Source organism: Echeneis naucrates, chromosome 18 (assembly GCF_900963305.1).
Source record: "Echeneis naucrates chromosome 18, fEcheNa1.1, whole genome shotgun sequence".
Classification (NCBI taxonomy): Eukaryota; Metazoa; Chordata; class Actinopteri; order Carangiformes; family Echeneidae; genus Echeneis; species Echeneis naucrates.
Window position 1 is genome coordinate 6,997,666 of NC_042528.1, and position 15,582 is coordinate 7,013,247.

Genomic DNA, 15,582 nt, shown 5'->3' on the forward strand with positions numbered 1-15,582 from the left:
GACTGAGGGGAGGGAAGCTGCAAGAATGGGGGCACACGGCAGAGGGAAAAAGTCTTCATTAAGGATAGTGTGGTGGAAGTAGGAGGAGGAAGAGCGGGAGGAAAAAAAAGAAGAAGAGAGATTTAAGTGATCCAGAAATGCCTCTCTCCTCCTTTCTCTGCCACCTAATCAAGGAGACAAAGTTATGCTGGTCAGAGCGTTTGTTATTCCACCTAATCCCTCATCACGGTATTTCATCAGGTTTGGCATTTGACTATCTGCATTAATTAGATATTGGACTGGACATGGCGTTAATAACTGACGCATGGCAGATAATGAGAAATCGTCTGCAAGGCTGTATCCTCTTACCATCACACTCCCTTCGTCAGCACTGGCACCTCTGTGCTTGAAACACAGCGTTGTGTTTACCTGCACCGGATTTCATTTATTGATGATTCGAACTGTTTTTAGTGCCAGTGGTGATAATGTACTGTCTGCACTTTCGGAGATAAGTGTGTTTTTTTTTGTGTGTGTGTGTGTGCGCGCGTGATATTTTGGACTTGTTCAAAATGTTTCTCCTTCTGTCTCATTCGCTATTTTTATCTCTGCTCTCCTTCCCAAAATGTTTCTCCTGTTCTCTCCTTTCTTTCATCCCACATTTCTCCTTAGTATCCTTTCCTTTCGCTCATTCACTCTTTCCCTATCTCCGCCTGTCTTTCTCATTTTTTTCACAGCTTCCCAGAGGACAGGAAGAGCTCCTATCTCTATTTTGCACACTTTCCTCACTCTTAGACCGTCTCGTCCCTGCCCACATCCTCTGCTCCCCCCCTCCTACCTTCATCCGTATAAACATTGCGTGAATAGCCCCTCTCCCTAATATCCATTCACGCCGTTTCCCTTCTTCTTCTTCACTGCCTCTACTTCTCGGGCTGTGTTTCTATCTCGTACTTCTTTCAGGTTACACCTTGTGCTTTAATATTCTTCCATCTATCCTCACGCTGCCTCTCAACACTTTGTCTCTCCGCTCCGCCTTACTTAATTTCCTCCCTCCTTCCAGTGACACGACTTTTTCTTTTGTATTCAATCAGGCACCGACAAGTGTATTTTGATGCGGCGCTCTTTGTCACAGGCCTTATATCCGTGGCAATCATGGAAGGCACAATGTCCTTGGCCTTACTGGCTTCCCAGATTAAAATGCATGATCTTTATTTTATATCAAGCAAAAAATAAAAACAAAAACAACAACAAAAAAAAGACCCTCATGTTTTTGCGACTTTCTGTATGTCTTTATCCTTTAAGTGATTTATTCTGCTGTTGTTTCTTCACTCCCTCTTCCCAACTCTGAGTTGTTCTCTTTAGAGCGTAATCATTTATCACACAAGGCATGTTGACTAAGGAAACACTCTTATTTACTACAACAGCCTTGGGGAATAGTTGAAGAGAAAGAAAGGGTCATACTCATTCGCACATTCACACATGGGAGCTCCGCAGCAGCGTATTGTTTGTCACTCAGAAGCTTCACCAGACCAGACAAAGTGCCTTGCTAAAGGACACGAGCAAAACTTGGAGGAACTCTCAGTTCCCATGGAGGTTCTGTCTATTTTCTGCTCTCCTCTCAGTCCTTTTCCTCCAATATCCTGTCCTCAAACAGTTCCCTCTTCCTCTATCCTCCCTCTCCTTTCGTCTTTACATCTATTACTCCCTCTGCTTTTCCCATCTGTCCCTCGCTGTCACACATCAGGAGTGTGTCAGCTAGGATTCAGAATATGTCAGTCCACCGTCTGGTCATTCCGAGGTTTGTTTTTTCTTTTTCTTTCCTTCATATATGAAGGTTTCTCCGTCTCACTGTCCTCCTCTTTCACTTCCACTTGTAAACAAGTGATTAAGCCCTTGAGTTATTCCATCAGCTTTTTTTTTATAGCCTAATGATTCTTGTCATGGCAAGGAGCTGCAAATTGAGGCATTCATTGATCTTCAATGTAACAGTCTTTATCTTCCAACATTCAAACCCCAAGCTCCTTAAGTCCTGTCTTTGGAGAGACAGCACCAAAATCCAAATCTCGCAGTCACTTTACCAAGCAGACAAGTCGTCATTATTTTGTGCATACTGCCATGATCTTACCATCATTAAAATTCATCCCTTACATAACCATCAAGGACATGATGTGTCTTGCTGAGAAGGACAGACTACACCATGCGTGCACATACAAGCACCCACACAAACACATTCATAGTCTATTTATTTATATGCTTTCATATACAGTACATATTTACTTTCCTCTCTCAATTTTGGAAGGAGCGACAATTCAAAAGGAATGAATGCTCACTAAGCACAAGCGGTGTGTGAAATATTCAAATGGTGCCCTATTTACAAAGGCTGGAGAGTTTCTCTCCTACTGCCGTCACATGTTTGTTATGTGATATAAAAAGAGAGGAAGCAGCAACTCCAGAGACCTCATCCACAGAAATTATGCACCAAGTGGAATCTTTTTATAGAGTGTAAACACATTAGTTTTCCGCATTAAAATCTACTCAAATTCCAGGCAGTTGCCAAGGTTTGGACAACAAAAATACTGTGTCTTCATTTACAGAAAGTGAAAGAGAATGTCTGCAAGCGTTTTTTTTGTTTGTTTTGTTTTTTTTTAAGTATAGGATGTTTTGGTGGTTATGGCGAAAGATGGCTTGTGTGTTCCGACACCCGTGTGCAAAGGAGTGCAGCTGTGTGTGTCTCTGTTTTTGGTGGAGCTGCCAGATGGCTGCTATCTTCGGTAGTCAGATGGGCATGGAAGCTGGCAGTGCACGCTGATCGTTTGAAGTGCTATTCTCTGCCGGAAGTTTGATCCGACCCGAGGAACTATGTCATCTGGTACCACCTTTCCGATTCAAGTATATTAAGAGCGAGGGGAAGGGTGTTTGTTCAAATTTGCTGTTGACGTCTCAATCCACACACACGTGTGTGTGAGAGACCAGTAAAAGTAACCATGAAATTTGTTTGGCCTCTCGGTGAAACCCTTTTATCTGCTCTTCCTCAGTCTGGTTTACGACAGGAGTCTTGATAGCACACGTTTCATGCTGCCATTTATTCCTCTGCGATATGGTGCTACTTCATTTTCCCTCATTCACTTATTCTATCTAAACACATCACCATTCATTTTTTGCTTTTTTCCCTTCCAGATCCACATCCCCATACCTCTGAAACCTGATATCTATGCACACCTCCTCATGATCTCATGCCAACCAATTCCCCCTCTCCTGGCCCATGCCTCTACCTATCACAGCCTTACACTATAGCTGTGCCTTTGAAATCTCTTGTGATTCCATCAGAATTGAATACCTTTTCTTTCACTGGTTAATTAAAGCCACTTTCTCTCACATTATTAACATGACTCCTCTAAGATTCATCAAATCCCCCGACCAGTAAGTGAAACTGAGAGTGGAAAGGGGAAGATTGAAGGAGAAGGTGAGAGAGCATATTATGTAGAGACAGAAAGCCTCAAGAGTGATTCAGCCATTGTTACTCATCCCCTCCTTTTTGCAAGAGCGCTCATGTCATGAGTATTTTAAGTGCTCTCCAGTCCGTTGTTCTCCTTTAATCCTGTTAGATAACTCTCTTCCTCCTCCTTCTGCGTCTTTCTTTCTATTTCTCTTCTTTCCTCCTCCGCTCCCTACTGCCCACTCGGCAAACGGTGAGTCTTATGCTCTCTGCCACAAGAAAGGCTACAATGTGCCTAAACAAGGTAGAAAATTGGGGGGTGGGGGGGCAAAGAAACAGCAAGGAGGAGAGGGAGATGGGGCAGGAGGATGACAGAGATGTCGCGGCACTGGTAGGTGTTGGAGAAATCTGTTAGTCGGAGTGAGATCATTTGTTATGAGGAGGGATGAGTGTGGATGTGAGCCAAGACAGTTGCGAGTGAGTTGTGAAGTGGAGCCTGCACACAGCTTGCAGTTAAGACACAGAGAGGGAAAAAAAATAGTTTGGGTTGTTTTGAAATTCATGTGATACAGGAGGTATTTTAAAATCCAAATTTCAATATCTGAAGGAACTGCCAAACACAGCAACATACTTTGTATTTAAGCCTGTATGCTGTCAGGTGTCCAAACAAACTTACACTCACACACACACACACACACACACAACTTAGAGAAAGTACGTGTGTTCTGACATAAAAGTGCATTTTGTAGCTTCAGAACAGAGTCTCCTTTCTCCATCCCCAGCCTTTTATAGTGTGTGATGATAAGACGTTGAATCACACTGGATTCACGCTTGTATGCCAAACAAAACGTGATGCAATGTTTCAAACCTGCCTTGTAACAGCTATGCAAAACAAGCAACACTCGATCAACCTCACCCAAGCCGCACTGGCTTCACGGCAAAAGACATTTCCCACAAGCCCCCCCCCCATCCCCAGCCCATCATTTACATGTGGACGATTACAAATGAGGGAGCTGTTGAGCAGGAGCCTGGTACTGTAGTCCTTTTGTCAAGCCACTTAGTGCAGGTGAGGTGGGGCAGCTACATTCCTGCAGCTCCTTTCATGCAAAAAAAAAAAAATGGGTCACAGGCACAGAGGGAGAAATGGCTAGACCAATAGCACAGACTAGTGGGGAAAATGTAGAACTGCATAAATGTATTCACAACAAGTCTGAAATTTGTGCTTCTTTCTGAAAATCAGTCAGAGGGATCATATCATCAGCCCTCACTTAAAGTGCATTACCCTGCTACACAGTCAGTGCATTTTCACAGCATCATCGCCACAAACTTGAACAAGTTTAATCTTCTCCAAACTACCTGATTTACTTAGAAATCCCCACTTCTTCTCACTGCCAAAGAGATGTATTCAACACAAAGGGGAGGTGGGAGGGGCAGGTGCTGTGCCGAGAAGAATTTGCAAGACCCAAAAATGCCCTGCCTCTACTCTCACTACATAAATCAAAGGGATAGGGAGAATCCCCCCGTGCCTCCATTCTTTGTCTTCAAAGGTGATAAATTGATCCCGGGTTGGCTAATAAGCAGAGGCACAGGGCAGCCCAAACTTCTCAAAGATTTATTCGGAGACAGGTGGATTTATAGAGGAGAAAATGTGAGCAATCTGGAGAACAAAATGTATTTACTTTATTCATCCTCCAAATCCTCATGAGAGCCCAGATTGGAACTCCTACGGGAAACCCAGGGGTGTGAGCATGAAGGAAGTGATGCATCAGGACAGTAGAAATAGAATATATGTCATGGAGGCATTGAATGTGATGGGATTACCCAGTTTTGATTGATGAACATGTGTTTCCAATTACAAAAACTCTCCATCCATGTGAATATGCCCACCGCCTTTGGACGGGCCACAAAACACAACAGTTTTCATTAATCTCGTTGCCAGACATTTCCCCCCATTTTGTAACATCTGATCTAAAAACAGAGCCAATAGCTGAAAATCTAAATGAAGGCAACTAAAAACCTTCAGTCAGTCCTCGTCAGCAGTCTCACAAAATGAAGGGAAGCAAGAATGTGGAAGGCAATGTAACAGCTTCCAGCTTTTGACAGGCATAAGAGGAACCTTTTGAGGCAACCTAAGCAGTCATCTTCATGACGTGAGGTGATATGGTGACAGGAAAAGCGCTCTTTTAAGAACATGATCAATGCTATCATCTTTTCCGAGGCTGACTGGAAAAAGGGACAAAATATAGTGGCATAGAGTTTCCCAAGAGTGCCAAAGGCAGATGGAGCTCGGCTCCTTTTCTTTCTCTTTCTCCCCCCTTCTCTTTATCTAATCCCACTACTTTAGTCCTAATGTGTCTTCCCTCTTCACTGCTTCCTGTTCCATACTCCGTTTCATCATCTCATCTGATCTCACACCTTTTACCCTCTTCAATCACCTTGGCCCTTCCTTCTTTTCTCCTGTACACACACTCGCTCTCTGTCTGCCACACACTATCTCCCTCACTCCCCATCTTTGCATACTTATCCTGTTGCGTGGATGAGATATTTGAACGATTAACATTATGCATGCTGAGCAGATTATGATAGCCTTTGGGGAGGAGCAATTCCAGCATGATGGAAAGTTTTCAGCATGGGAGAAATCTGTGCTGATAAAAGGAATTTGCTTCCACAGAAAGGACTGTACTGTGCAAAGAGAGTGTGTTCTCAACTGTTATGCACGAGCAAGACAGTGGCCTTCCACTTTCTTTCTTGTCAGGGTCATTGAGCTAAGAAGCACAAATGTATCTTTGTTACAAATGCTCGCAAGATTCGTAAATAAAAGTTGCTGCTACATTAACAAATTTGAAGAATTGGTATCTTTGAGTTTGGATGGAAACTTATGTCAGCGAGATTCCTCACATGGCATGTGTGATATGCCAGCAACGTCAGCCTGACGATTGCAAACCTATGCAAATGTGTCTAAAATATCAAAACTCCTCTAACCCAAAGCACATCTTTTTTGGGGTTTGCATGCCTCCAATCCTAAATAGACACATGATGCACCTCATAACTAATTCCATCTATGTCTGACAGTGATGCTACCCAATGCCACTGAGGCAGCTGTGGTTACAGAGAGAGAGGGGGAAGTGAAAGGCAGATCACTTCCCAAATGCTCATTTTTAGCTGGCTTGTTTGGGCACAGCGCACCAGCACTGACGAGCTGAGCACAGAGTTTTTGACACAATGGTGTCAAACCCGGGACTGTGATGTTCAGCAAGTGAATAGCAATGCACCTGCTGGCAACATGCAGACTGAGACACAAACAGACGGTTATCAAGTCTGCGTGTGCAATTAATGTGTTTCTGAGTGCTGCGACTCTTAATGACACATTTGCCTTACATCGTTTTATTAAAGAAGCTTCCGCAGAGATAGCATATGGATCTGCTCAAACAGTTTGCAACAAGAGTTGGGTTTAATTTTCGTAGATTATACTAATTCACTAAACTCGCAAACAGAACTAAATATTAATGTTTGTAGCACAGTGCAGTCTGACGATCTATGCTTAGCAAGTGCAAATTTGAAACGTCACATGAAATGTTCACAGCAAAATTAGTATGACTGGAAGGAATAATTCTACAGATAATGATGCTCCCAAAGGCAGTCAAACAGTAGCTTTTAGTATTCAAAACCAAGCTGTACTTGTGACCAGTATTTTATTTTGCAATTCTGAAGCATAAAGTGTCACTTTTGGTCCAAGGTTTGAATCTAGCTTTACAGTTGTCTCACAATAAACACTGAACCATCCCTCCATACAGCAGTCCATTTCCTATCCTGCTGGTACAAGCCCACTGGTGCTATAATTTCCAGGCTTTGTCAGCACCAAAGTGTGCAGTAAATTACAAGTCATTTATGGCTGAGTGTGATCTTAGAGCATTCAATCACAGCGAAAAAAATAAATAAGTTCACAAATTCGGATCAGATTTTTTTCCCAACTGCCCCCACTTAACTGCTGTTTCAGAAGTCGTGTATGGATGAATAATAACTTCACCTCCGACTAAACATGTTGGTTGTTTTATGAGTTGAGATGGTGTCTGTGTTGGTTACTGTTCAGCGGAGGGTCATAAATGTGCGATTAATGTATAAGGCACTGGCAGGAATGCTGATGCCGCTGTCAGGGAGCAGAGATACTGTCTGGTTTGGCTCACATTTAATGGAAATTCTAAAGTCCGCAGCAGCTCGTCCTATCTCACGCTCTTTACAGTGTGTGCTCACTCACAGGAGTTAACATAACTGGCAGTGAGAAGATATATCAAATGGCATAATAAGAGAGATGAAGGATAAATTTGCTCCTTGTGACACTAAAATCAGGTTTCGCACTTTCAGCATCTTACATCATATTTCAAGTCTAATTTGAGGTCTAAGTGCACCAGGCATGCCGCCAGCTCTAAAGTTAATCGTCATAGTGAGAAATAAGGACACTTCATTAGCACTCAGTCTGCCAGTGGTGTCTGCACTTCTTAAAAATAATATTCAATTCCAACACATGACTTACAACACAGTCTCACAATGCGAGAAGAACATCACAGTTCATAAACACAACTGTAGCTAATATGGAGCCACATCGATTCATGCACCACTTACTTTTTATCACAGTAGTTATCTGAACTTTTTAGCAACCATTGTTAAGTTATGGGCATTTTAATTGCTCAAGACAGGGTCCATTAGCATAGCTTCTTGGGTGGCCATGGCCATGTTTCTCTAAATCATTAAGCTAATTATACAAGCTATTAATCAGTATGCTTGGAATGGGCTGCGTGAGCATACGCCGCTCTTTGTTGGCTTGCATAATGAAAGCAGTCCATTTTTAGATGGGGAAAATGAAGAAGGGGTCGGGTAAAAGATACTTTGATCTCGAAAGTAAACATGCGATTTTTGCATATCAAGTGGAATTAGAAAAAAATGGTAATTAGAAATGCAAAAAAAAAAAAAAAAAAAAAAATCAAGCTCGGCTCACATTTGTAGTGCTTTGAAGATGCAGCATATTGCAAGAGGACAATATGTGGAATCATTTAAGGTGTCCAACATCTAATTATCAGCATCATCTAACATAAACATATTTCAGGAAACCGTCAGCCACCAGTGTTGCAGTGACGTTGGAAGGTAGTCAAACACTTTCAAGCATGTGCTCTCGTTCCAATGTTGACACGAGATGGGTCTGAGCAATTTGTCAAGCAAACACTGAAGCCCATTAATACTGATGTGCACGCATGATTGTCAAAGCCCGTTTGTGTGCTTTCAGAAAAACAAGGAAGGGCCTCTGTGCTCATTGGACGCCATTCTGGGTCCCTTACTAGCGCATTATTTTTTGTGTCATCAATCTGAACCCAGTCACTGACTATTGCTTACCCATATTCATGTTTTCTTTCACACAACTAAGAGAGTATGTCAGACCGTCACTGTCAGAAATTATTACTTACAAGCCAACATAACCAAACGTCTTCAGTATGCGGTGGACACACTGTCAGCATTCACGCGGGAGTCTATTTTTAGAAGCTCTTCTTATGCACAATGGAAAATTACCTCCTCAAAGTACATGAAGCATGTTTGCAAACTGCTGGGACTACTGAATGCTATTAACGCAGTAAATCATTGAGAGAAATCTGGAAGTAGCTTGTCTCCATAAATCTCAATATGCGATTATCTATGCAAACTTATCAGTGAACCACAGTGCTTCGATATAAATGTTGTGTGATGAATGGACAATGGTATGATACACTTGAGAAAGATGAATCCTGACCTGTATCATGTCTTTCCCTCCAGGGATATTCTGAGGAGTTCTCTTCTTTCATCGCTCTGGTCTGAGGCAGCAGTCACAGCTGATCATTCCAAAAGGGTAAGATCCACATCTTGTAATCTAGGAGAGAAAAAAAAAAGTTGTTTGAAATTATGCTATTCAATAAAACAATCCATCTATGACAAGCTCTTGCGACCAAATCGTATATTTGCTGTGGAAATGTCAAAGCAAGCAGATAATGACAGCCCAGAAAAATCAAACCAAGGGCCAATCAAATAAATGTTATTAGTATCGATAAACGTATACAAGGCTGTACATGATCTATTGTTCTGTCACAGGAAACATGTTTTCTGTTTGATGTCAATTATTTGATTATTTCATACTTTCAGCTTGGCAAACTATCTCAAATTTGATTTCCTTTTTTAAACCAGGCAAAACGCTCAACAAAGCAAAGCAGTCGGTTCATTTCTCTCTAACTGTGCTTCCAATCGTACAAAGGAAATAGTCCTGATGCAATCACAATCGAGTATAAGACTGACCCGCATTCTCCTCACAGACATTTACAAATCAGCTTTGGCAATGGTGTTGTTTGGCTGGCACACTGGACCGTTGCCTTACAGACTGAAAGATATCTGACATTGCTTTGGGAAGCATAATGGAAGAAATAAAGCATGCTAATGGTGCCCTCTGGAGTACAGGAATCTCTACTGCGTTACAGGAGATCACGTTTCATGTTAGAACTGCATAGGTGAGGCTCTGATACAGTTCTCCCAGTGATCCGACAGGAGACAGACAGGTACATTTTGCACTTTGTGGTAGCTTGAGCACACACAGGGAACAGAACTTTTCAGAGAAAAATCTGTAAAAAGCTAGTTACAGTAGGTGGCCTAAATAAGCAGTGAATCTCCACAATCATCCCAGAAACATAATAGAACCATTTGTTTTCTGCTTCATCATCATATATAAAGGAAAGTACCAGACCACTGTGGTCAAATGCTTCCACGGTGTAAACTAAATACACTTCTGCCTGTGTTAACTAATCGCTATCCTCACCATTATTGTTGTAGCTGAGATAATTAAAACCACGGTTCATGTTTTTTCGAAACCAGAGTTTATCACAGTGCTGTTTTTCAGATCAATGAGTTGTGCTGCGGTTCCCCCCAGGGGGCTTGAGGGTGCAGATGTAATTGGAGCGCTTGTGTTGCTGCAAGTTACTGCTCCGTGAGCAAAGGCCAGCAAACACCAGAACATTACTGCACATGTCCATTGAATTTCCAATGAACTTATCAAAAACACCTGCAGGGGAAAGGTTTTCTGTGTGCTATTTTGAGATCAAATTGTGGCCAGAGTCTGCTATTAGGCCACAGCACTTGCTTTTATGTCATATTCTCACCAGCGGCCTTGCATGTATTCCCGAGTGTCGATGTTTGGAGGGTATGATGCCTCTCAGTCAGAGCGTTTCACACATATGATACCCTTTTCCCCTGCGACAGCTACCATGAGAATTTGTGAACTTCTGTTCAAGGCCCAGGTAGTGAAGTGATTTAAATGAAAGAAGACAGGGACAAATGTTGCTGCAGTGGAAACGCAAAACAAAAACATTTTTGTACAGACTAGTGAGTTAGACTAACTTTGTGCCTGAAGTATTGTAAATGACAGCAGAAAAAAAATCATCACAATCACATACTCTATTGGAGGCCACTGAATGTCTTGTTCAAGAACCATTAAGGCATTAAAGTTAAATTGAATCTGCTTTTTTCTCAAAGGAAAAAAGCCTTAAAGACACTTGATAAATGATGATGCTGAGCGTTTTTCCAAGAGCTGTGGGTACACAAATGTCCTACACTAGTCAGCTGGCATTGTGTTACATAAAGGAGAGCTCACAGTAGTAGCAGGTGACCTGGTTTAGAATAGCAATGAGGGCAGTAGCCAAAAAACTTCCTAAAGTCGACTTCCAAATATGCAATAAATGAGAAGTAACTTGTTAATAGTCAAAAAGGCTGATTCTGGCCAGTTATTATTTAATCAAGGATAAATTGCCAAATCACAAGGCACTATTGCTGTGTTAAAAAATTAATATAATTTTTAAGGCAGATTTTAAATTAAGGTTAAATTTTGATTTAATTCATAATTGGTCTTCTGCCGTGTTACTTTGGTACAGATTAGAGGTCAACTAATATTCATCCATTGTGTTAAAAGCTGGCCTTTGTCTCGGGATTTGTTTGAACAAACTGACTACTAATCTGTTATCTCAAAAGGCTGGGGTACATGATTTGATTCCTTTTCTATACTTATTAAATCTGATACATTGTGTTTGGGTAAGAGCAAATTGTCTGAGTTTAAGCACGTGTTGTGGACCAGCCCTGTCTGCAGTGATTTATTATTGCGCTTGAAGGGACCTGTACTATCATGAGGTCACACGAGCAACATGGCACATGAGTCAGGCATGGCACACTGCACTCTTTGGCCCCGCAGGCGATGGGGCGGCATGCCAAAACAGCAAGAACAGATTCCAGTTCGCACACATTCAGGTACACAGCTAAGTATATATTCATTGTACATACACACATGCTCTCTCATACACAAAATCAAATGCTGTAATCCAGGCTTAATACTGCTTTATCACCTGCACAGGAGGCAAACGTTATGCAAATGCCCATAAGCCATTCCAAAGGCACGTCAGATTTAGGCCTGTCTTTAATATGTCTTTTTCAAGAGGTTAATTTTATGCAAATTCAGCCTTGGGACTTGAAAATCGAAAGGATATTTTTCTAATAACGCTAATGGGATGCCACAGAGTCTTCTCTATTGGCCTTAGGTGCTTATTTCCAGTTTGGCTTTAAAAACAAACATCTATCTTTTTTTTTCTGCAGATGTGAAGAAAATGACAATGAATTTGTACAGTTAAGTAGGTGTACCCTACTTTTTGGAAATACAATCAACTTAAAATTTCAAAGGAAAATCTTATGCAAATGGCAAGAGGATGAAGTGTGCGGGTGATGATGAGCGACACATTACGGTGTTGGTCTGCTTATATTCATTTTATCAAATCTGACACATTTGTTTGTGCTTTCTCCAATGCCCTCTACCAAAGGAAATAACTAAGTGTATTGTTGAAAATAGTCCACATGCTAATATTAGAAATACAATTCATCCGAGGATTCTTTTTGCCTTCAAATGATGGATTAAGCCTCCTTCTCAGGCAATGCATTGGTGTTAGTTGATTTTGATGCAGTTGACATCAGAATAGTGAAAACTCATTGCTGTTTTGCAATCTTTTCAGTTTTTATTCTTAACATACGCACTTTGTAGACTAAGCCTTGTATATATCACATTTTCTATTCAAATGCACGAGATAAAAACCTCGCTCAGCTATGTTTTTGTTTTTTTCTTAATCTTCTAGGTGGGGGCAAAGAGGGCATTTGCTTGAGTGGTGTATCGGCGAGGTAAAACTACAGCATCGGGCAGCATGTTGGCACCTGCATGAAAAGTGCAGCCTCATTTTTTGGTGAGTGCAATAAAGTGCTTTTAAATTGTGAAAACCACACAATCCAAAGAGCAGCTGTTTTCCCCTGACAAGGTTGCCCATATTAAACATATTTTAGGACCATATTCTGATAAAAAGGCATTTACTTGTAGGGCACAAAATGAGGAATGGGGGAAATACACAGTTGTTATCAGCCTGTGTGGAAGTGTGGAAACATTAAGGAAAGAACTCACAGAAAAGCTCTGCTGCATATACATTTACTGTTAATTCCCCACTGGCATCTTTCATTTCTGCCGTCATTAAGGGATAAGTGACCTAAAGATTTTTAAAATACAGTAAAAACTTGCATTAAAGTATTGTGATTATTTGCCATAATCTCTTTATAGCATTGAGGAGTTTTTAATTATATAGTTGGTTTTTGCTGGTGTTGTTTTTTGTGTGTTAATTAATACTGAAGAAAATATTTTCGAGGGTTGCACTCCATGTGCTTCTCTGAGGAAGGGGAAAGTAAATAAGTTATGAATTCAAAAATATGATAGCCAAGGCAAAGACTAAGAAAAAACAAGCAAACTCCTCCGAGAGTTCAGGCAGTCTTAGATGGTGTGTTTTGGATAGTGTAATAGAAAATATGAGCCTTTTGTCCATATGTGAGTAAATAATCACTTTCATTGGGGACACATTCAATTTATAAACACATTTATAACCCACTGTAAACACTCATCTCATTCAAATTCAGATGAGAGTGAAATAAAACAGATAATCAAAAATGTAGACGTGGGACTTATAAAATAATAAAATATAAAAAGTTTGAACATTGGTATTAGCAAACAGAGTACACCATTCTACGCAGATAGAATGTGACCATAGATAAATTAATTGAAGTGTATCTCAGATTTAAATAAGATCTGATACACTAAAACGCCTCTCAGAGGAGCAATGCGCAGCCTTGGGCCTGTGTGATGATGTAGCAGGAAAAAATGCTTTCAGTTGGGTATAAATATTACAGGCTGACTACATAGAGGGCTTTTTTGTCAATGAATTATTAGGAAGTGGTGTGGCCTTATGCCAGCTCTAGAATATATCAGCTTCCACCTGCAATAAGCTGTGGCTAGGAAATTGTGGTGATAGACATGCCGCAAATGACGACCAGTGAGACCAGAAATCCATCACACTCATCCCACATGTTGTGTACTTACACCTGAAGGCTCTCAACAACAGTTGGTTAGTAAACCGCACACAGTTTAAGAATAAGAACCGTCTGTGAGGCATGGGTTAAGGCAAAAATGCCAACAACATATCTAATATATATTTTTAGAGTCCAGATAAGATGACCAGACATCATTTTTTTTTTAACAACATTTTCCCATTGAGTTCATGCAGTGGAGTATGTGCTGTATGATCGGTGTGTAAGTCCTGTCATGAGGCAGGAACAAGAGGGAAGAAGTTAATGAATGAATATTCATATCCAGGACGCTTAGATAGATTTTTTTATGCCAACAGAGTAAGCCCTGCCAACTTCTGCTGCTCACTCATAGAGGAGCAAATGTGCATGAGTAATGATGAGTCTATTCACTCAACATCAGTAGAACAAGGTTGTGAAATTAGTCCATCGTCTGCTAAAACCCTTTTTTAATTTTCACAAGATAATCATGTAACTCAGTGAAGCATGAAGTTAATGGTTAATACATCTGATTGTACGAATACAATGAGAGTAAAAGAGGATCAAAATAAGCATCTAAATGGGAAAAGACTTTTGCTCGGCACGCTGCTTTGTTGAAGCATAGAAATGTCAGGCAGGTTGGGTCTTTTGGTGATTAGCAAAAAAGCATAATCCCCACACTGCTGACATATTGCTTTTGAAAACAGCTTGTCTGAAAAAGGCAGATATGCTGCAGAAAATGGATCAAATCTGTTTCATGTCAGATTCGAGCTATACCAGTTTCCCAGGGTAAATCTTTCCTGAGCCACAGACAGACAGGATTACAAATTGAAGCACTGGCCATAGCACTGTCGGAATCAGAAAAACACAAAAAGAGGACAATATTAAATGATGAGTGACAATTCAAGATAACCTCCAAATTACTTAAATACAAAACATTATTCTACAGTGTGTGCTTTGTGACTTCAGTCGGTCAGGCTGTTGCTCAAATTTAAAGCCATAATTTCTTTTGATAAAAGTGCTAATTCCTTAAAATAACATTCCCATTGTGGTGATGAGGAAACAGGCAGAGAATATTTACTTTACTTTCCCTCCAAAAATGAACAATAATTTTGCGCCACTTCATTCGGGCCACTGTGTGTTTAATGAAATGCAGATGAGATTTGTCTCAAGGCAATAATGATGGAGTATTCAAGTCGGGTGCATATTTCATGACCATTAACTGCACGGCGCCTGCTCATTAGTCAGGTGACAGGTAACGTCGTGGTGGTCTTTTGGAATGCACTGTAGCACCTCTTCTTGAGCACATGTGTATCATCTATAAACTTGTTAATACAGTCGAGCAAGCGGCCTATTATTGATTGCTCGTGGACACAATCAACTCTGTATCTTGGTTTAAATATTAAAAGTGCTGCAAATTGTATTCAATTACAGCCCCTAAAAGGCATGAAGGAAAATGTAAATATAAGTGGATTTAATCGCCAAATTTACATTTTTGACTCTTTTTTTTTTTTTTCATATGGGTAATATGCATTGTGCAAAACCTTTATCTACTGTGACTCACTCAACCACAAGATGGTGCTGTCCAACACTGTTTGACCTCCAGGAGGCCTTTCAACGCACCTTCATTATCAACATCACTGGCTTCTGTTGCTTTGATGCGCTGAACTGCAGCCTTACAGATGCATACAAAAATCCAGTAAACAATGACAGCTCATCTGACATCAGCGGCTGTTTCACTCAATGATAAA

General features: G+C 40.8%; 1 protein-coding gene across 1 annotated transcript in view; it reads left to right on the forward strand.

Moving 5' to 3' along the window:
- The first annotated feature begins 12,590 nt into the window (after positions 1-12,590).
- Positions 12,591-15,582, forward strand: part of LOC115059210 (receptor-type tyrosine-protein phosphatase delta) — a 199,528-nt gene continuing 196,536 nt past the window's right edge. Inside the window, exon 1 of the mRNA XM_029526854.1 lies at positions 12,591-12,693. The gene's annotated coding sequence lies outside the window, so the exon portion shown is untranslated. The remainder of the gene's footprint in view (positions 12,694-15,582) is intronic.